The following is a 22,954-nucleotide window of genomic DNA, read 5'->3' on the forward strand; positions in this document are numbered from 1 at the left end:
ATGAGTCTCCTCCAGGCTAAATAACCACATGCCCCTCAGCCTCTCCAGCCACTCTGACACCAGCCTGTAGCACTGCATGGGGTTGTTGTGGCCAATGTGCAGAACCCGGCACTTGGATGTGTTAAATCTCATGCCGTTGGACTCTGCCCATCTGTCCAGCCTGTCAAGGTCTCTCTGCAGAGTTCTCCTACCCTCTAACAGATCAACTCCTGCCCCCAGCTTGGTGTTGGCTGCAAACTTACTGATGATGGACTCAATCTCCACATCCAGATCATCAATAAAGATATTAAAGAGCATGGGGCACAGCACTGATCCTTGGGGCACACCACTAGTGACTGGCTGCCAGCTGGATGTGGCACCATTCACCACAACTCTCTGGGCTTGGCCCTCCAGCCAGTTCCTAACCCAGCACAGAGTGTTGCTGCCCAAGCAGGTTTTGCCTGTATCTCAAACACATCTTCAGTGGGTATGAGTAAGCTGCTTTTACTTTGCCTTTAGTGTAATATTGTGACTCATCCCTGCACAGAGAGATGAGAACAGCTGTCCAGCCTTCCTTCAGTGAGCTTCTGGATATAAGCAGTCTAACTCTGCTGGTGCTGATTTGTCTCTGGAAATTACATATTTGAAGGTTCACGAGATTTGTTGGCAAAGACATCTATCTTGTCATTAGATTTTATGTGAGTTTGAAAGTGTGGTACACTTCCTATCGTGCTGCAGGTTTGAGGAAGACAGGACCCCTTCTCTTGGATGGAGCATGCTAACATGGGTCAAACAAAATTTTCAGATCCATTCTGTGATAAGAAGGAAAGAGCAAAAGGAAAAGGGGAATAATTTTCATGCCCAACACAGCATGCCTAAAGGGCTCTTAAATCAAACCAAAGTTCTTCTAGAGGTTTTTCCTTCCTGGTTCAGAGTTAAAGAGAGGGAACCAGAAACCAATGATCCGTGAAAAACGTATTTTTTAGAAATGTACTAAATTAAAGGAAAACAAAATTCTGCTGATATCTGAAACACTGGTGCAACAGCTGATGTTCAATAGAATAAAAAAGCATTTCTTCTGCTTCCTTGTCTTGCAACAGAGATGTGTAATATTTTTATACATAAATTTAAAGACAGTTTGAGTTTATTTGTTGCAGTGTAGAAAATTTAAAGAAAGAATGAGATTATATCAGTCAATCCCTCTATCAATTTATTGATTTAAATTCTGTACTCAAAGTGTCTTGCAAGTAATACAATATATAGGACCATTTCCTGATCAGCTGGAGTATATCTCAGCAGAGATTTCATCTCAACTGGATCAGCCATCCAAGAACTGTAATTCAGATTCTGAAAAGGTACTCTGTCCATATCAACATCTCAGCATGAAAAGAAATAATAAAAAATTACTGATTAATTGTTTAGCATCAATTTGAGCAGGCACCCTTCACCAGAAGAGGTGGCTGTATCACCACTCTCTATGGAACATGGACCTCTCCATTTGAGGAAGCTCAGGAGGTCTTCAAAGATGGTGAGACATTCATGAAACCATTGTTGGTTATTTTATTAAAGAATAGTAACTTGTCATTTCATTATATATTCCTTCTATCACCTAGTGAGAATTCTCTGCAACTGGATGACATCTAATCAATATCTTTGTTTCAGCCTTACTCTTCTACCCTTAGCAGTTTTTCATAGCTCAGATTATCTGTTATCCCTCAGGCTATCTAGCTCCTCTACCAGAATCAATGATAACAGGATGAAATCCCAGTTCCTAAAGCAAATAACTGGGCAGATGTTTCAGGCTTTCTATTAGTGAGTATATAGGGCAGATAGTTATTTATTTATTTATTTATTCATTTAGCTTCATCCAAATTAGAAAATTTTATTGACAACAGCTTTGAGGTGGGTGTATTTTTATATCTTTATTCTGCTTTTCTGGAAAGTACATAGTACTATATATGATATTGCCTGGTCCAGAGGCTTTGGATTTTCTTCCTTTCTACTAGGAAAATCTTCCCTGATCATATATAGTTGATGCTTTCACAGCCATGAATTCATTAGCCATTTTCATGGCTAATATATGAAAGTTTTCTTTTCTTCTGCAAACTTCCAAATGATGGGATCAAACTTCTCATTATTAGTTCTTAAATGCATGACCTCCTATCCCATTCCTAAAACTTCCAGTGTCATACAAAACTTCCTTTCTTACCTTCCCATCTTTGTGTGCATTGATGTCTCCCAGCTTTTTGTTAGTAGCAGCTTCTCTTAGCACAGTCCTGACCTTTTGCTCTATTTAATTAATAATTCTAAGTAAATTCAAGCTTGGCTCCCAGCATCTCTGCCCAGTTTAAACACTGTTTGCGAACCATTTGTATCTTCTCATGTGACAATATGTTCTACTAAAGTCCACGTTCAAAATGATCACCATATTAAAATGTAGACAGGTATTTGACTCAAATCAGATTTGTCTTGTACAGAACAGGTGATTCATATCAGTCACATTTATTTCAACAAAATATTTCAAAGTTTTAAAAAACATGAGTGGAAACCATATTCAATTCTTTATCTGATCTCTTTGCCTAGGGAAGTGAGTGCATTAGTTACTATGAAAGCAATTCAGTAAAGTAGTTGAGACTGTCTCCCACAGCATCCTTGAAGCTAAACTGAGGAAGTGTGGTCTGGATGATCAGTTAGTGAGGTGGATTGAGAACTGTTGAAGGAAAAGAGTCAGAGCATTGTGGTCAATGAGGTGGAGTCTAATTGGAGGCCTGCACAGACCCTCAGGGGTCTGTACTGGGACATACATATTCATATATATTCATCAATGATCTCAATGAGGGCACAGAGAGTAGTCAGAAAATTTGCTGACGACAAGAAACTGGGTGGAGTGGCTGAGACACCAGAAGGTTGTGCTGCCATTCAGCAAGACTTGAACAGGCTGGAGAGCTGGTCAGGGGGAAATTTAATGAAATTCAACAAGGGCAAGTATAGAGTCTTGCACCTGGGAAAGAAAAAACCCATGTATCAGTATAGGTTGGGGACTGACCTGCTGGAGAGCAATGAAGGGGAAAAGAACCTGCTGGTCCTAGCAGATGGAAGGTTAACCATGAGCCAGCAATGTGAACTTGAGGCCAAGAAGGCCAATGCCATTCTGGGTGGATTAGAAAGGGCATGGTCAGTAGGTTGAGAGAGGTTCTCCTCCCCCTCTACTCTAACCTGGTGAGGCCACACCTGGAATATTATGTCAGCTCTGGGCACTTCAGTTCCAGAATGACAGGAAACTGCTTGAAGGAATCCAGTGCATAACCAAAAGAAATGATTCAGGGAGTGGAACATCTTCCTTACGGAGAGACTGAGGGACCTGGGGCTCTTTAGTTCTGTGAGAAGGAGACTAAGGGGTGACCTCATTAATGTTTATAAATATGTAAAAAGTGAGTGCTGAGAGGATGGAGTCAGGCTCTTCTTGGTGATGCCCAATGGCAGGACAAAAAGCAATGGAAGCTGAGATGTAGGAAGTTCCATGTGAACATGAGGAAAAAATTTCACTGTGTGGGTGATGGAAGACTGGAACAGGCTGCCCAAGGGGGTTGTGCAGTCTCCTTCTCTGGAGATGTTCAAAACCTGCCTGGATGCATTCCTGTGTCATCTGGTTTGGTGATCCTGCACTGGCAGGGAGGTTAGACTAGATGATCTTTTGCAGTCCCTTTCAGCCCCTAACATTCTGTGATTCTGTAATTGCCAAGGTTTCTGAGGGAAAGGAAAATTAAAATAACAAATATAAAACTCATTCAAAATGATCCAGACAAACTCCCAGTACTTGAAATTTCATCAGTTTTAACTCCCAGTGTCCTGGCATCTCATAGCACTCATCAGAGAACACCACTCTTCTCTTGAGAAGTTTATTTAGAATAAACCTTTATTTAGAATAAACCAAATCAGGTTGGAAGAGACCTTCAAGATCATCATGTCCAACCCATCAACCAATCCAAACCACCCAAACAGCTAACCCATGGCACCAAGCACCCCATCAAGTCTCCTCCTGAGCACCTCCAATGACGGCGACTCCACCACCTCCCCGGGCAGCCCATTCCAATGGACAATCCCTCTCTCTGTGTAGAACTTCTTCCTAACATCCAACCTGAACCTCCCCTGGCGCAGCCTGAGACTGTGTCCTCTTGTTCTGGTACTGGGTGCCTGGGAGAAGAGACCATCATCCGCCTGTCTACAACCTCCCTTCAGGTAGTTGTAGAGAGTGATAAGGTCACCCCTGAGTCTCCTCTTCTCCAGGCTGAGCAACCCCAGCTCCCTCAGTCTTTCCTTAATCTCCTTAATCTCACTGATTGCATTTGTAAGCTTGTTATTTGTGTTGTTCATAATTATTCCAGAAGTATAAATGATGACTGAGTTTTTGAGACATCCATCTGAAAGTCATTTCTCATGGCAGACACCAGGCTATTTGATATACCACGGTAGAACCTCAGCTGTAAAATGTACAGTGGGGTGTCTTCAGTGTGAAATGGGTGTGGAATGTCTGTTAATGAACAATTAAAAAAAATACAAAAAAACCCAAACCCTAGAAAATCCTTGATAATTTAGAAGTTCAGCCAGTGTTAAATAAATCATTAAAAGTTCACAGATATTTTAATGAGAAGAGATATTAGAAGACATCACCAAAATCCATCTCTGCTTTTTACTATTAAAAAAAAAATGTACAAACATTTCAGAACTCTCTGGCTCTGACAAAGCTAACGAGATGTATGTAGCATTAACTAGCAGAATAATAAGGTACAAGCATGTTGCAAAGATGTAGATGAGGTGTTTTTACAGAGAATGGTTGGAAAAGAATGATGTCATCTTAGTTTATCTAATTCTTACTGAATAAGAGGTGCAGTCTCTGTCTAAAAGTTGCTGGAATTCCACTTTATTAAAATTCTACATACTTCTGGTAATAATGTTAATTACATATTTTCCTATACTTAATGTGCATGTACTATATTTCTTATAGTTTCAAAAAACTTTCCTACCACTGTTTTAGAGAGATGAGCCTCCTTAAAAAACATATGTCTCTTTCTAATACTCAAGAGCCCTGCAACCTGGTAACATTTGGTATTTAAAGCTGCAATATTTGATACACATAAATCTTGTACTATTAGCAATGAGTCTTTAAGGAACAGGGCACACATTTCACATTCAGAGGAGAAAGCAGTAATTTCTCTGAAAGGCTGATGCATTTAAAAAGTAATAAATTATTTTAATATTTGCCTAATGGTAGGCATTACACAGTGTTCTCTAATTACTAATCCACTATAGACATGTTCACTTCTCTCAGAAAGTCTTTCTGGTGCATAACTACTTGCAGTTTTATAAGGCCACTATTCATTTCTCTTTCTGATTGAAATCTGGCATCAAAGAGATTCTCTCTTGCTTTTGCTGTCTTCATCTGCTGGTTAGAAAAAAAGACATGTCAGAAAGGTGCATAGCTTGCTGGCAATCCTGAGATGACTGTTATCACACTGCACCTTCTCCTTTAAAAATTCTTCTCTGCTTCCTCACAACCATTGTTGCCCAGAGCCCTGTTGAGACTGACCTTGAATATCTCCAAGGATAGGGCTTCAACTGCATTCCTGGACAACTTGATCCAATGTTCCACTACCCTCATGGTAAAGAACTTGTTCTTAATATCCAGTCTAAATCTCCTCTTCTTTTGCCTGAAGCTGTTGCCTCTTACCCTGTCACTGCAGGCCTTTGTAAACAGTCTCTCTCCAACTTTGTAGGATCACTTCAGGTACTGGAAGGTCATGATTAGATTTCCCTTGAGTCTTCTCCAGGCAGACCAAGCCTAGATCTCTCAGTCTGTTTTCATAGCAGATGTGTTCAAGCCCCCTGATATTTTTTGTGGCCCTCCTCTGATGCTTTATTTTTCCCTGCCTGTCAAATCATCTTGGCTTTTGGGCACTTTCTATCTTAAGAGCTGGGCTAGAGGGGCAATGATAGAATTCAGCCAGCATAGTGCTGTGAAGAAGCTGAAAGTTGATGCAGTGCTGTGCATGAGCTGTGTAATTCTCCTACTAGTTTCAAGATAAAGTCAAGCACAGAAATAAAGTTCCAGCACAGAGCTATGCTGATATGCCTGTGTTGTTTCCAATTCCTGAACTAGCTTGGGTATTTTCAGAATGTGTATATCTTCACTTTAGTTCACTGTGCAGAAAGTTAAATGCCGATACTTGTCATTAATTTTTTCAGGTCTGTTACTCCTCAAAACTCTGGTACATCAGTAATTCCTTTTTGCTTTCTTATCTCTAATTCCTTTTCTTTCTAGACTGCCTCAGGATTCAATCTTTTGTCTTTAGTACATGTATTTCTGTAGCATGTATTCAAACGTTTGAAAGATAAGTTGTTCCTTACATAATTTTCCCACCCTCCTTTCAAGACTTTTGTTAAAAGGCAAGCAATCTATAACATCTATCCTAATTCTTGATGTAATACATAATCAGAATTTATGTCTGGGATTTGAATGGACTACAAAAGACTTCAATAAAGATGTTGCAATTCTGTGTGATTCTCAGCTGGAGAGCTGCATTTCATATACACTTAAATCTTTCAGATTTGTGTTGTTAGGCTCCATGTTTCCCATCTCCCTGGTTATGACAATATTTTCTTTTGTGGTCTCAGAGGAAACCAGGATTTACACAATAGAAGAAAACAGGGAAATGGAATATAGCAAATGTGTGTGTCCAATTATTGTTTATAATTTTCTTATTTATTCTGTAAAGAGGTTGTGAATAAAACCCTCATTATTCTGCTTCTCACTACTCCTTTTCTTTGCAAGCTGATCAAGACCATATGTTTCCCTGTACCTGCAATCAAAATGGATTTTACTGCCTGTGCATTATTGTGCATATATCTGTTATACAACAAATGATCTTGACTTAAGACATTCCAGAGACAAGCCATGAAGCTTTCACTTCTGCTTATTGATCTAGACAATTTCATTCTTTGGAATGAAGAAATTCTCAGGAATATTGCAGTTTTGATCTGAAGGATTAAAATTTACATTTGTTTGGGTCCTTCCATCTCATAAAAATATGGAAATCCCACATTTCAAAGTCTACCCACTGGTCAGTTTGCAAATTCCACTGTCTTTGTAAGACGGAAGGATTCTGATACTACTTCAATCTTGATATCATTGTCCAGGGAAAAGTCACAAACGTTGTCTAGGGAAAAGCAAACAAACAACAACAAAAACAAAACAAACCAAAACAAAACAAATTTTTAAAAAAATGATAAAGAAAGAATACAACCAGGTTGGAAAAGAACTGTAAGATCATTGAGTCAAACTTATCACCCAATACCATCTAATCAACTAAACCATGGCACTAAGTGCCTCATCCAGTCTCTTTCTAAACACTCCAATGATGGTGACCCCACCACCTCCCCAGACAGCCCATTCCAATGGCAAATCACTCTCTCTGTGAAGAATTTATTCCTAACATCCACCCTAAACATCTCCTGGCACAGCTTGAGACTCTGTCCTCTTGTTCTAGTGCTGGTTGCGTGGGAGAAGAGACCGGCCCCCATCTGGCTACAACCTCCCTTCAGGTAGTTGTAGAGAGCAATAAGGTCTTCCCTGAGCCTCCTCTTCTCCAGGCTAAACACCCCCACCTCCCTCAGCCTCTCTTCATAGGGCTTGTGCTTCAAACCCCTCCCCAGCTTTGTTGCCCTTCTCTGGCCACATTCTAGCAACTCAACATCATTCTTGAACTGAGGGGGCCAGAACTGGATACAGGACTCAAGGTGTGGCCAAAGCTGTGCTGAGTGCAGGGGCAGAATAACTTCCCTGCTCCTGCTGGCCATACTATTCCTGATGCAGTCCAGGATGCCATTAGCCTTCTTAGCCACCTGGGCACACTGCTGGCTCATGTTCAGCCAGTGGCTGTTCAGCACTGCATGGGGTTGTTGTGGCCAATGCGTAAAACCCAGTACTTAGATGAATTAAATCTCATGCTGTTGGACTCTGCCCATCTGTCCATCCTGTCAAGGTCTCTCTGGGTAGCGCTCCTACCCTCTAACAGATCAATTCCTGCCCCCAGCTTGGTGTCATCTGCAAACTTACTGATGATGGACTCAATTCCCACATCCAGATCACCAACTGATCCCTGGGGACACCACTAGTGACTGGCCGCCAGCTGGATGTGGCACCATTCACCACCTCTCTCTGGGCTCGGCCCTCCAGCCAGTTCCTAACCCAGCACAGAGTGCTGCTGCCCAAGCCACGGGCTGACAGCCTGGCCAGGAGTTTGCTGTGGGGGACAATGTCAAAGGCCTTGCTGAGGTCCAGGTAGACTACATCCACAGCCTTCCCCACATCCACCAGGCAGGACACCTGATCATAGAAGGAGATCAGGTTGGTCAGGCAGGACCTGCCCTTCAAAACTCCATGCTGGCTGGGCCTGATCCCTTGGCTATCCTATAAGTGCTGAGTGATTGCACTCAAGATGACCTGTTCCATAATCTTGCCTGGCACTGAAGTCAGGCTGTCAGGTCTGTAATTCTCTGGCTCATCCAACCGGCCCTTCATGTGGATGGGCATCACACTGGCCAGTTTCCAATCATCTGGGACCTCTCCAGTGAGCCAGGACTGTTGAAAAAAAATGGAGAATGGCTTGGCCAGTTCATATGCCAGCTCTCTCAGCACCCTACGATGGATCCCATCCAGTTCCATGGACTTGTGTGGATCCAAGCAGCTAAGGAGGTCTCTTACTACTTCCTCCTGGATAACAGGGGAACTATACTGCTCCTGAATCCATCTGCCAGCTCAGGAGGCCAGTTATCTAGAAGATAACCTATTCTGCTATTAAAATTTGAGGCAAAGAACATGTTAAGTACCTCTGCCTTTTCCTCATCTTTTGTTACAATATTCCCCTCCATGTCCACTAAGGAGTGGAGGTTGTCCTTGGCCCTCTTTTTGCCATTAATGTGTTTATAAAAGCATTTTTTTTGTCCTTCATAGAAGTGGCCATAGAAGCTCTACATGGGCTGTTGCCTCTCTACTTTTTTTCCTACATGACCTAGAAACATCCTTAAATATTTCATGGATTACCTCTCCTTCCTTCCGAAGATGATACACCCTCTTTTTTTCCCCCTTAATTCCTTTAGAAGCTCATTGCTCAACCAGGCTGGCCATCTGCCCCGGTGGCTCACCTTCTGGCACATTGGCACAGCCTGTTCCTGCACCTCCAAGAATTCTTTCTTGAAGAAGGTCCAGCCCTCCTGGGTTTTTAAGAGCTCTTTCACCTTCTGAGCTAGTTCCTTGAGTAACCTGAAGTCTGCTCTCCACAAGTCCACAGTGGAGGTTTTGTTGCTGCCCCTCTTAGCTGCACTGCATATTGAAAACTCAATTATTTCATGGTCACTGGACCCCAGCCTCCAACCACCACATCTCCCACCAGCCCTTCTCTGTTTGTAAAAATTAGGTCAAGCAAAACCTTATCCCTATAGGCTCACCCAGCACCTGAGATAAGAAGTCATCCTCCATACACTCCAAGAACCTTCTAGACTGCCTCCTCTCTGCTGTGTTAAATTCCCAGCAGATATCAGGCAGGTTAAAATTGCCCATAAGAACAAGATCTAATGATCATGAGACAGTCTCTAGGTGCCTATAGAATAATTCATCAACCTCTTCATCCTGGTTGGGTGGTCTATAACAGTCTCCAACCAGGATGTCAGCCTTGTTGGACTTCCCTGTAATCAGGCACTCAATTTGATCATCCTTGATCTCTAGTTCCATGGCATCTAGTGCCTCCCTGATGTACGGGGCCACCCCTTCACCCCTTCTCCCATGCATGTCTCTCCCGAAGAGCCTGTAGCCATCAATTACTCCACTCCAGTTGTGTGAGTCATCCCACCACGTTTCTGTGATGGTGACTACATCATAACTTTCCTGCTGTAACAAGGTTTCCCGTTTCTCTTGTTTGTTACCCATACTGTGTGCATTAGCATACATGTACATTCTCCCCTGACTCCAGCTTACCATCCCCAGACTCCTGTCTGTGGTGACTGGTTTCAACTCCTTCCCCCTTCAAATCTAGTTTAAAGCCCTGTCAGTGAGTCCTGCCAACTCCCTTCCTAAAACCCTTTTCCCTCTGTGTGATAGGCTATTCTTATATGCTGAGATCTGTCTCTCCCTCTGAGACAGATGTACTCCATCTGTTGCTAGTGGACCCAGCACCATAGAAAGTTCCCCAAGGTCAAAAAGCCCAAAACTGGTGTTAATGGCACCAGTCTCTGAGCCACTTGTTCAGTTTTCTCAAAAACCTGCACAGGTTTGTGGAAGTTTCATAAAAGTATGGTGCTGAAAAGAGGAGAGGGTGCACACACACACACAAATATATTCACATAACCACACTAAAAGGGGCAGAAAAACTCAGGCTCCACTGCCAGCCATAAAATAACCCCATCCTTATTTCTTATGATTGGAGGATTTTTCTTCTTTTCCTGTTGGAACAGCTATTAGATTAATTAATGTATAAATTAATTGTTAATTAATATTAACTATGACTTTCTACAAAGATATCTGTCAGAATACGAATAACACCTCAAAAACAAAGTGTTAATGAGCATGTGTGGCATGTTTGCTGGCTGCGAAGAGAAGCAGTTGACAGACCCATGCATTACTGGACCTAACAGAGGTTACAGAAACAATTTCTCTCTATATATCAACCTATAATTCCAGCTATGTGTTTGGACATGACTCTCTCCTATTTGTTGCAAGATGCCTGCATAACTCACTATTAAATCCTCACGTATGTGCAAAGATTTTCTAATACACAGGAACAGTTTTTTGTACTTCTGTAATTATGTGAGGAAAAAATACCTACAGCTTATGAGAAGTCTTTATGTAATTGTTGCTTGGTAGTTATAGGCTCTGTAAGATGCTCCAAATAAAAAGGAGGATCAAGAGCAAGACATGAAGACAGTGTTACACAGCATTCATACAGATTTCACCAGAGTAAGTACTTGGCATCTCCTAACTTGCCTCAAAAACAACATCATACATGGGTTTTGTTTTGGGGTTTTTTTTGGAACATAGCAAATACATTTTAAACACTTGAAAAAGTAACTGACAAAAGCATCTCATGTATTCTTTTAAATGAAATCATTCAAGGGAAAGTCCTGCCTGGAATACTAATCAGGAAATCACAATAAACTTTAAAATGAAATGTAGCAAGCAGCTGTGAGCTGATTCATAGAGATAAGTCTCTGAAAGCTTTAGCACTCCAGCTCAGAAGTTGTATCTTTTTTTCTCTTACATTTACTTTTAAAAATTTTGAAATATCCTGTTAAATGAAAATGACAAACTTTCACCATATATTTCTGCCAAGATTTCTTCTTCCTTTATTAAATTTTAGCTCTGTACCTACTTGCTATTTTCTATCCAAAATATTATTTCTCCCAAGAGAGAATACTTTTGGGAGAGTTCCTCTTTCTTTTATTGCTATTTCATCCAACTTTCCCACAGGATCCCTCTTTAACCTAGGTTTTCTCCTCAGCTGTGGTTCTGTAAATACGGTCACCTATGTGGTCATTTAGTAAAGTTCCAGTCTGCCTTAATTTTCTCTTAATTTTCCAGCTCATACAAGCTGGGATATTTCTTCCTCTCAATATAAGTAATGCTTCATAAAATTAAATAGAACCCAAAGTTTCTCAAAAAAAACCCAAACAAACAAACAGCAAAAAAGATCAGAGTAGGAAAATCTGGAATTTATTTTCTCATTTAGCAAGAGTTATCTGGCCTAGAAAGGTGCAGAAAATTTGTTGTTTGTTCTGCTGAGTCTTTGGAAAAGGTGCAAAATATTCTCCTGCAGACTGCTTGTAAACTAAGGAACATACAAGATCTAATGCAGTGAGTTCAGATTTGCAAAATGAACCTGAGGTTTAGAAAATTTGCTGCTGAGAATTTCAGGAAAATTAGAGAGGAAGAAAAGTAGAAAAGTTATCAAAGTCAGTGCAAATATTTAATTGCTGTCATAAATAGATTGGCTGATTACCAGATGACAAAATGAAGCAATCATATACTAAGTCATCTGTAAGATTTATCTGGGGCAAAATTCTGTGAATAAGCATCAGATTTTGGACTTAACATCAGAGATGCTAATCAGGCTTCAACTTCCTTCCCTGCATAGCATAGGAAGATGAACTCTGAACTTCAAGTTTTAGTCTTTATTTCTTAAATTCGATAAATAAATCTGAAACATAATTTTGGTTGAAAGAAGGAGGATCAAATCATGTTTTTCCTGCAGGCCTTCAGAAGTTAATGTGCTAGAGATATGTTCAAGGTAGTTATTAGAAACAGACCTTCCTCATGTCCCCTCATTATTTCGATGAAGTGAACATAATTAAAGCTTAATCTGGATATACAATTCCTTGGTTTATGAGGTATGATGGATAAAGTGTTTGAGTAAATGCAAGAACTAATAGGGTTATTCCTTTTGTGCACTAACTGCCAGTATATATAAAAGATTGTTGGTGATCTTTTCAGTGAAGATATAGATCTTAACAGGTAGAGGAAGCAGAAGAAACCAGAGTAGAGCTGCAAATAAAAATTCCAGGGGTAAAGGGAAAATGCAGGGAGCATGGAGGCAAGAATTGTCTTTGTGTGTCCTGTATAACCTTAAAAAAATCTAAGTAACAAGAGGTGGGTGAAAAAGAGGCAAAAATCCATTCATTTTACCTAAATTAGTTCACCTATCCTGTTAATGTTACTATATGTATTATTGCAGCTATTAATCTATTAATGACACTATTCTTATTGTAAAGCCACACTTGTTACATAGCCCTCAGGGAAAATGTCAAGTGCTCTTATTTAAAAGATTAATTAGGGAAATTACTGAGTTCAATCAGTATGCATATGTGAGGGAAGAATTAAAATGGGGCTTTATGAATTTGAAGACTCTATTGATATTCTTTCATTCTTCCTAAATTCCATTCTACCATTTCCAAGAATAGTGGGAGACAGCCAGCAAATATAAGATATATATTAAGTCACGTTATTAGTGCTACATTAAATTTTAGAAGATATCTATTGGGAAAAATTTTCCCAGGCACTGCCACAAACCCAGACTGATCTGACTATGACTGCTTGTGTGGTAATGGAATTGTGCCTTATTTCTAGTGAACAAATACTCTCTAACTCATCTGCCTTTTAGCCCTGAAATGAGTGCTTCAGATTAAATCCTCTGCTGTGCAAGTACATAGAACTGACACCTTTAGAGCACCTCCTAGTGCCCAGAAGAATACCTCTAACCAAGGAAATGCAGCCTGTTGCCATCATCTCAGTATCTGTGCAGCAGGCCAGCAGTAGTGCTTCTGTGCTTCAGGTAGATTGCCAGTGGAATATCAGCTAGAAAGCAATAACATTGAGAAGAGAAGGCAACATTTGTACAGAGTGCTGTTAACTTGGATAAGAGCATTAAGGCCCCAGTGTTTTTTTAGCTTGAGAGTAAGGATTCCCTTACAGAATTACCTAAAATGTGTTTGTTTCTATGAACTGAATCAAGGAAACTATTTTACTGAAATGCAGAAAACTCCTGCCTTCCCCCGACAATTTTCACCCATATCAGTCCTTACGGTGGGCAAAACCGAAGGCAGCCCCCTCACTTAAGGGCTAAAGAAGGAGAGAGGAGAACGTGGTCAGAACAGCAGAACTGCTTAATGGTAAACATTGCCAGGAATTTGGGCCCTTACCATATATATTATACTGGTACAAGAAATAGTTTTGAACTAGCATTTTACCTGTATCCTCAGAGGTTGAGGCTATAGGCCTGTTCAGCTACACAAGCTCCATTCCTGGTCTATCAGAGCCTGGCAATGAGCACACTGAGACTGCAAGCCACAGAGCTGGATCAGCCCTGAGCTGCAGCAGCATGCACCCTGCAACTTGTACCCTGCAGTGCAGCTGGAGCAGAGTGCTGCAGTGTGGCACAAGCAGGCACAGGTAAATGGCTGCTGTTTGGAAGTAAAGGTAGAGAGAACATAGGTCAGCCTGCAAAAGGCCACATAGACAGCCTCAGTGGAGTGTGAAACTCAGTGAGCAGTATCAACTCCTGCTGCATATCAACAGCTAGAATTTCAGGCTAGATTGTAAAGAGCATATTATAGATTTTATTTCTTTGCCAATATTTCTCTGCATGTTTCTCTAAATATGTATACATCATCCTGACATTATCTAAAGCAAACACTCACTGAAGATAAGCATTTAATTTATACTGTAACCATCCTTTAGTTTGAATGAGTATATTTCATGAGCCACCAGAAAATCACTATCTTGTCAAGAAAACTTGTTACTAAAAGTCCACATTGTTTTAGAACTAACCCCCACTCCATCTCAAATTGAGGAATGCCTCAGCAATTATGAAATATTATTCCTCCTTGCTCTCTGTATAAAACCTGTTTCTGCCAACTTGACCCATCAGAAAACCAGGAGCTTTAAATTTTGCAAGAAGCCTTCTGAGCCTGTGGGGAGGGATTTACTGCTGGAGCAAAGCAGCAGTCAGCATGAGCAAATGTGGCAGAATTAGGTTGCAAACGACTTGTACAAGTGTCTTTCCTGGAGACATATGGTCATTTAGTAGCATATTAACAGTGGTCCGTTGGAGCTGGAAGTAAGTCGTGCTTTTTCAGGACTGAATTTAAGAAGACTAAGTACCCTGTATAGTTGCTACTACAAAGGAGAAGTCTCTTACTTCTTGCTAAGTGTCTTCAATAACTTTTTGCCTTTCAGAAACTAAGAAAAGGAGGAATTTCTGGGAATAATAGGCATAGGCATTAATAACTCTGAAAACGTGGGTCTGCTCCAGGGCTGCATTACCATCATGGTGCCTCTGGCTGTGACTGCACGATACTGAGCCATCTTCTGGTTTTGTCCCTCCATCTTTGCTGGAATGCTATGGATACCAAACGAGCACTTGATGAATATGTAATGTTCCTAGATTGTCCTTCACAGAAGAGCTCAGAGCAACAATGAGGAACAGATGACATTAAACCATACTCTTGGAAGAATTCTCTGGCTGCACAGATCTCTGTTTACCAGTTTTCATATAAACTGTGCCCACTAAGTACAACCCAGATAGTGATCACAAAATGCCTTACCCACCAGAAACACCCCCAGAGAAGGAGTCTATCTGAACATGTTTTATTCACAGGTGTGATGAAGAGGTTATTAATGTATGAATATGAAATATGGAGGGCATAAATATTATTTTTATTAATTATTAATATTATCAATAACCAATGAATCACTATTTTATATACATATTCTAGTGCACAATTGGAAAATACATCCCATAAGTGGTTTAGCATTTACAATTTGGGCCCTATTGGAATATTTACAGAATTAATTTCTATTAATATAATGAAGGGATGTAATTCTGCCTCTTTTCCACCAGGAGGTGACGCGACAGGACACTGGTGATTGCTTAACTGTATACGGAGACTATTACAATGTGTCAGAGGCTTGAACTGGAAATGTTACGCTGCTAGGCACCGGTTCTTTGAACTGGATGTTAGTGAGCGGAAAGCATGTGGAAGATACACTGTGTCCTTTGTAGCAAGCTTAGGTGCTAGACTGCAGCAGGTTACTGTTGCCAGGGCTGGCTCCTGGGCGGGTCCAGGCAGCGATGGTGGGGGTATCCTTCTTCCTCCCGCAGCAGCAGAGAGGGGGCAGAACGTAGGCTAGTCGGTAAGCAGGTTCCCTTCGCAGGACTCAGGCGGCTCCCTCCGGACGGCAGGGAGTGGTCCTGCGGGGTTGACCCAGCAGGACCGGTAGGGCTGGTCCCTGGACAAGGTTGGCCCTACGATAATGGGCTTCGGGGCCAGTATAGGTGGTCCTGGGAAAGAGGCATAGCTGCGCAGAGCGGCAGCTTCCCCTTTGCTTGGCTCGAAGGAGCAGATGGGACCCCCTTGTTGTGGTCCCAGCTGTGGAGCACAGGGCATGAACAGTACTCTGGATTTCCCTGGGGTTCTCAGGGCACGGAGAGGCGGAAGCGGCGGCTCCTCTTCTCTCCTGCAAAGTTGGGGATCACACAGGCATGCAGCTAAGTGCTGCTCCTGCTTTATATGAGCCAGTATGCATGATGGTGGCTCGTCAATCTGCTGCTTAAGGCTTAGGCAGATATTTGGACTTCCAGATTCAGCTAAGTCCCTTCCCCGGCAACTGGACAATCTTACCCTCGGGGGTACAGTCCTCTTGAAGACACAGTGAGCTCTTCTGATCGGTGGGGCTGGCAATACACCACTGTATCTTCTCGTGCTCTCAGCAAAGGTCCCTCCTCTGGAGATACTCTCAGGGCTGAGGCTCAACGGGCCTGCACAGATGCTGGCTTCTCCTCATCTTGCAGAGGCTGCTCGTAGGAGAGAGAAGACTCACTAAAAATGCCTTAATAGCAAAGCCAAATGGCATGTAGGCAGAGAACTTGGCAGCTTGGACAAAGAGCAAGGGCAAAGAGAAAGAGGGCAACTTATTTACAAGTTGGGGTAATACTTATAAGTTTCTTGAAGCTAGATTTGGCCAACAGGCTCTCTCATAAACACCCAGCTTTAGCCTACAGAAAACATGAAGCTAGAATTATGCCTGGTAACAGCACAAGCATCCCATGCAATGGGTGCATGCAGTTGTTTGTGCCACCTGACTGATGCCTTGGGCTTTGTTCCTCTCATGAAAGGAGGGGGATGTCTCTACACATGCTGGGACAAGTTTCAGTACCTGGGGGCATAATTTGGGGCATAATGTGCCTTCACCACAATAGGGAGTCAGAATCAGCACAAGGGCATGCTATTGTTTTGTTTTATGCTTAAAGCAGTAGCTTTTATGATACAGTTTTAAAAAAAAATTCAACAGCCTGGATCTATGCTGAAGGCACTGCACAACAGTCAATGAAGGGTAGAGTTTAGCACAAGATTTAGATATTATACGCCAGTATTTCTGGCAAAACCCCCAACTCAGCTACTCATTTCTGTCCCCAGATTACCTTTTGCAATGTTCTGGCACAAATGTTTATGTGGTTACTTGCTAAGCCAGAATGAGGAGCTACCCTGAACGATTTGCTTTAGGCAGGCTGCTTTTCAGCCAGATTGGTGCTCTGGTCCAGTTCACTAAGCAGTCATAAAAATGGACATGCTGACTTAAATTATTTATCAAAGAGCAGAAAAGGTAAAGCCAGCCTAGAACCAGTAGATTTAAACTCACCAAATATAAATTCAGATACACCAGCTTGCCACATCTAGGGTCTGAAAATGGAAAAGTATTGAAGATCATACATATATAAATCCTCATGGGCACTCATTTGCAGTCCGTGTTGTGATAGAGGACGTGCTCCCAGTGAGGAATGCGGGAGCCTGTGGCAGTCATAGAGGAGCAGATTACTGCCTGACACACCAGTTATGTCCTACAGGCTGTTTGCTAAGAAAAATTAGTCACTAATTAAGAGCCAAGGCTGTCTGTAGTTAGACAGCCCTATCCATTGTCTCTTTATGCCTCCCAAGTGACTCTCTAAGGAGGCAGGATGTCATCTGGTGTCCTAGCTAGGGACTTGTCACATGCACTACTCAACTCAATAGACCACCAGGGCATTCAGAAGGTCAGTCTTATCATGGAGCCTTTAACTTACAGGAGTACATTTAATGAGTCATCAGAAAATCCCCATTTTGGCCTATAACAGCTGCCAGAACCCTGGGGTTTTGGCAAAAGAGAGATGTACAGGGAAAGCCCTGTGAGCACCTGGGCTATGGGTTCAGCTGTCACCTTCTTGGTATACAGGGATCAAGATTTTGGGACCATCTACTCTGGGTCAGCCACATTTGTGTCCCTGCTAATGACTTTCATAGTAGCTTTTTTCTTTTGCTTTCTTGGAGTAGTCTTTTAATGGGGAGAATGGAGTTGAGATGCAATTCCCTGCTGCCTAAATTGTAAGTGGAAATATTAACGTTACCTTTCCATAGGTACTTCATTTCCCTCTCCCTTCCCTGTTGATTAAATGTCAATTTCTCTCTTTGTTCTCTTCCAAAGGAAACTAATTCTCTCCTCCGGTTGCTGCAGATCCCTTTAGCAACACAAAGCACTGCTGCCCAGTTATTTTAAAAACCTTTCTAGCACATTGCTTCTTCCCCTGATGCCTTCACAGCTCTGCATGTGGCAGCATGGAGAAAAGGCCAGGCACTTCTCTTTTTGATGTACCATGTATACACCGCCACAGGACCCAGATGGCAAAACAGATGAGAGAAGTGCAGCAATGACTGCCCAGAAAAAAATGGTATAATATTGCTTGAGCAGCAGGGGCCAAACTAAGCATTAAACATGATAGTGCATGTTAAAATGATAGTGCATATAAAAGCATGCAGCTTCTTAAAAGTGTGATTTATAAAACTGTCATTTTGTTGCAAATCTCCCATTGTATAGTGCACCTCTCCTACTGTGTTTTAAGTTTAGTGAATTTTTCTAAAACTAATGTTAGTAAATAATTTACAGTTAGCAATTTCACTGTAATTTCACTCCTGTGCTATATGAACCAGCTGAGGCAAGGTCCAAACAACACCTAGCAGCTTCCAGAAGCATGTGAGTGAAATTTAGGCACCTGAGTGATCTCAAATATTCCACTTACCTCATCTGGGTATCTCAGCTATCCGCCTGAGATACTAAAACATTACTCGAGTGATTAAAGCATTGCATTTGCGCACGGAAGAAAGGTTTTCTTTCATGAGCTAAGCAAGTACAGGGCAGCACTCTCAAGTGCCTATCTGATACTGTGGCTGAGTCTCCATTTTATTTTAGGAATAATCATTCAAAGAACACCTTGCTGTCTCAAGTTGAGAAGAAGACTTCTCAGATTATAGTTTACTGTGCAAAACCCTGCTATAGGATCTGGGAGAGGAGGGGCTAGCTTAACTATAACTGCTATAGCAACCAGTAGGAATGCTTCTTACCCCAAGGTTGAAAGAAGGAAAACACGTCCTAGCTCTTCCACTGGAGTCTGAGCATGTTGCAAAGAGAGTCATAAGTCTGGAAAGAGAAAAGATGAGGTTTGGGGAAGATTCTAATTCACAGAGTAGACACTCATCTAAGAGTATAAACGGGTTACCTAGATTTTCCTTCAAATCTCAAACAAATAGCAACCATCATTATCTGCTTAACAGATCAACTACTTCCCTTTGCTCTAGATGCCTAGGGGGGGAAAAAAAAAAAAAAAAAGTGCAACCAAACTAAAATTGGAATTAAGAAAAGTTTTAATAAATGAAAGTAACACTGTATAATTGGAGCACTTTAGAATTACAAATGATGAGATTCAGTAGGCATAGCACCCGCAGAAGAATGATCACATCTCATGCTGGTAAAATCTCTGTGGATTTTCTCAGGAGGGTAATGCATCTGGCATTCTAATTCAATCATGTTATGTGAGAGGGCTTTAGAAGGGAAATGAAAAATAGCTTCTTTAATTGAAACAATAGAGGTGGAGATGAATTTTTACTAATTAGGCAAGCTGTTATTTGGTAGGGGGTTAGCATATATATACCTCACAGAGATACGGCATACAGTGGATGATTTAAGCATCCCACTTGGACTTCTCTTGTATATCATTTATACATTTAAATCCTTGAAATTTGTAGCGTCATCTAAATAGGAGTTTTCATTTAACTGCTTCAGTGTTTCATACAGCATATGCAAGGACTCAGTGGAATATTTGTGATACAAACCAAAAACAGGGAAGGCAGCACACTGTAGCAACACTGATACATGAAATGATTGCAAGGTCCTACTTGCTTCTTCAGTTGTGAGTTGCATCAAAAACTTGACTTCTTGCAATAATAAACTTAGCAAGTCATCAGCAAAAGGATTGTATGTTATTTTTGCTTGGAATCCTCCTGAAGTGTTTCTTTGCAGAAAGAAAAAAAATAACTAGTTCTTGAAGAATAAAGTTGAGTTGAGATGAAATAAGGAAAGATCTTGGAGACAGCGATAGGAGGTCAATGCAATATATTTATTGTGTCAAGAAAATGTGTGGTGGTAGGGATCCATTTAACGTAAAGATAGTTCCTCAGAGGAATTATGATGGAGAAACCAAAATAATTCCATGTCCAGGTACTCATTGCTTGCACTGTGGTTTTAAAAAGTGACTCAGGCAGTAATCTGTCATCTACTAACTACTGTAGCCATTTATTCTCACTGATATTTTGTTTGTTGTTGCATCTTTGAAAAAGACCTAATAGTAGCTCGTCAAATTTGCATTTTCCTATTCTTTACCTCAAAATCCTGAGTCTGGCTTCTACAATGGATGATTTTCCATTACCTGAGAACTTATAGCTGTGCTTTTGAAAGTTAAAAAGACTTCTCTAGTACATAAACTAAAGAATCATGTGCCATAGACCTTGAAATGGAAATTTTCTCTCCTTACAAAGCAATTAATCACTTCTGGGTTCAAGAGCTATGGATAAGATAGAACATCTTTTCTATAGCAAGACACAGTGTTGCCGCTAGGAAGACTCAGAATAACCTTGAATGTATCTATGCCCTTGTAAGACCTTGTAATCTCTTTTTGTTTCACTACTTCATGTAAAGTTGCATAAAGCAGTAGAACATTTTCTCCATTAAAAAAATTGTCCAAAGTTTTATATATATGCACATATGCATATGTGCACACATTCCATTGTGTAGAGCAGGTAAATGTAGTTTAGAAGACCATTTTACCTTTATATCCAGTTCAAAGTAATTGTGTGCAAACAAAGCAAGAATCCTTCCCCACAATAACACTCACATGTACCTTGATGTGATCCTTCACTGGATAAGTTGTACAGTTAAGCACCTTATCTTGAAACACACACTGGCATGCTCCTAATTAGCTGATCTTCCTGCCTTCAAATACGTTCACAATGTAGCTTCCATTTTAATACATTTAGAAATGCCAGAAACGGGATCAATGATTGCAATGAATTTGTTTTATGCTCTGCACATTGGCCACGACAACCCCATGCAGTGCTACAGGCTGGGGTCAGAGTGACTGGAGAGCAGCCAGGCAGAGAGGGACCTGGGGGTACTGGTTGATGGTAGGCTGAACATAAGCCTGCAGGGTGCCCAGGCAGCCAAGAGGGCCAATGGCATCCTGGCCTGCATCAAGAACAGTGTGGCCAGCAGGAGCAGGGAGGTCATTCTGCCCCTGTACACTGCACTGGTTAGGCCACACCTCGAGTCCTGTGTCCCGTTCTGGGCCCCTCAGTTTAGGAAGGAGGTTGACTTGCTGGAATGTGGGCAGAGAAGGGCAGCAAAGTCAGTGAGGGGTTTGGAACACAAGCACTATGAGGAGAGACTGAAGGAGATGGGGTTGCTCAGCCTGGAGAAGAGGAGACTCAGGGGTGACCTTATTACTCTCTACAACTACCTGAAGGGAGGTTGTAGACAGGTGGATGTTGGTCTGTTCTCCCAGGCAGCCAGTACCAGAACAAGAGGACACAGTCTCAAGCTGTGCGAGGGGAGGTTTAGGTTGGATGTTAGGAAGAAGTTCTATACAGAGAGAGTGATTGCCCATTCGAATGGGCTGCCTGGGGAGGTGGTGGAGTCACCGTCATTGGAGGTGTTCAGGAGGAGACTTGATGGGGTACTTGGTGCCATGTTTTAATTGTTTAGGTGGGTTGGATTGATTGATGGGTTGGAGGCGATGATCTTGAAGGTCTCTTCCAACCTGGTCTATTCTATTCTATTCTATTCTATTCTATTCTATTCTATTCTATTCTATTCTATTCTATTCTATTCTATTCTGAAGTGTTAAAATGAAAACCAAAGGGACTTGAATGACACAGTCAAGTTCAAATGAATTTCACAGGAAGAGATACACATTATGGCAGGAAAACACATTGAATTTAGTAGGATTTAAATGGAGCATGAGGTGTAAATAGCCAAATAAGTGCCAATAAAGCACTATTCACTGTACAGTCACCCAGGTGCTGTTACAGGCAAAAAGTAAAAGTTGTGGCCCTTCCTCTCACATTTTTGCAGCTTGTTGTGTTACATATGTTCCATCTTACACAATAAATCCAGAGAGAACTCATTTCCCTTTTCCTAGTCACCACTGAGGCTGGCCAAAAGAAATGTGCTGGCTAGCCCATCATCTGAAACACAGAAAGTAAACCTTGATCAAGAGAACAAGGCACTGTCTCAGTTAATAGCATGCAATACTGAAGAAGTGATAATTGCATACTTTAGGTTAGGGAGTGATTAGTTTCCAACAGTGATAAGTAGGAGTCTAAGTAAATGAATGACATTAAACTTCTTTCTAAACACATTTTTTTAGAAATTATTTTTAATGTAAGAGAGAAAAGATGACATAGTGTAGAATTAGTTTTTGTGCAAATATGAAACTGCAAGACATAGGCACTACCCATTATTTTTGTTTTAAGTTATAACATGTTGTTATTGGAAATAAAGATTCTTATCAATTGAACAAATATTGTGATAAAACATTCTTGAAAATATAATTGAAAAAGGTAGTTGAAATTGTATCTAGAAATGTGCAAATCCATGAATTATTTTGCATGTCTTCTGGTTCTAGCAAAATCAGTATTTTAAACATTCTAAAATTTAAAAATCAGTTAAGTAAAATCAATTCAACTAAATTTAGTTTTGGACTACAAAGAAAACTTGAAAACTCTGTAAATATATAGTACCCTTTGGTTGTACAATCTTCCTAGGCATCCATGGTCAGACTTCCACAGTCAAATTTAGATGTTGAATGATAATAATAAAAACAAGCAAACAAGTTGTCTACTAACTTTCCAAGGTAAAACAATTATTCTGATATAAGGAAGGTAATCCTGAGACCAAGACTAGGTCTGCTTCTATGGTATGGAATGGTGGTTGTATCCATCAAAATTTGGTGATGTGAGTCTCTGCTTTTTAAGAAACACAACAGTGCAGTAGATCAGTGCAATGCACTGA

Source organism: Melanerpes formicivorus, unplaced genomic scaffold (genome assembly GCF_026170545.1).
Source record: "Melanerpes formicivorus ecotype bairdi unplaced genomic scaffold, bMelFor1.0.p_v2 SCAF_1, whole genome shotgun sequence".
Taxonomy (NCBI): Eukaryota; Metazoa; Chordata; class Aves; order Piciformes; family Picidae; genus Melanerpes; species Melanerpes formicivorus.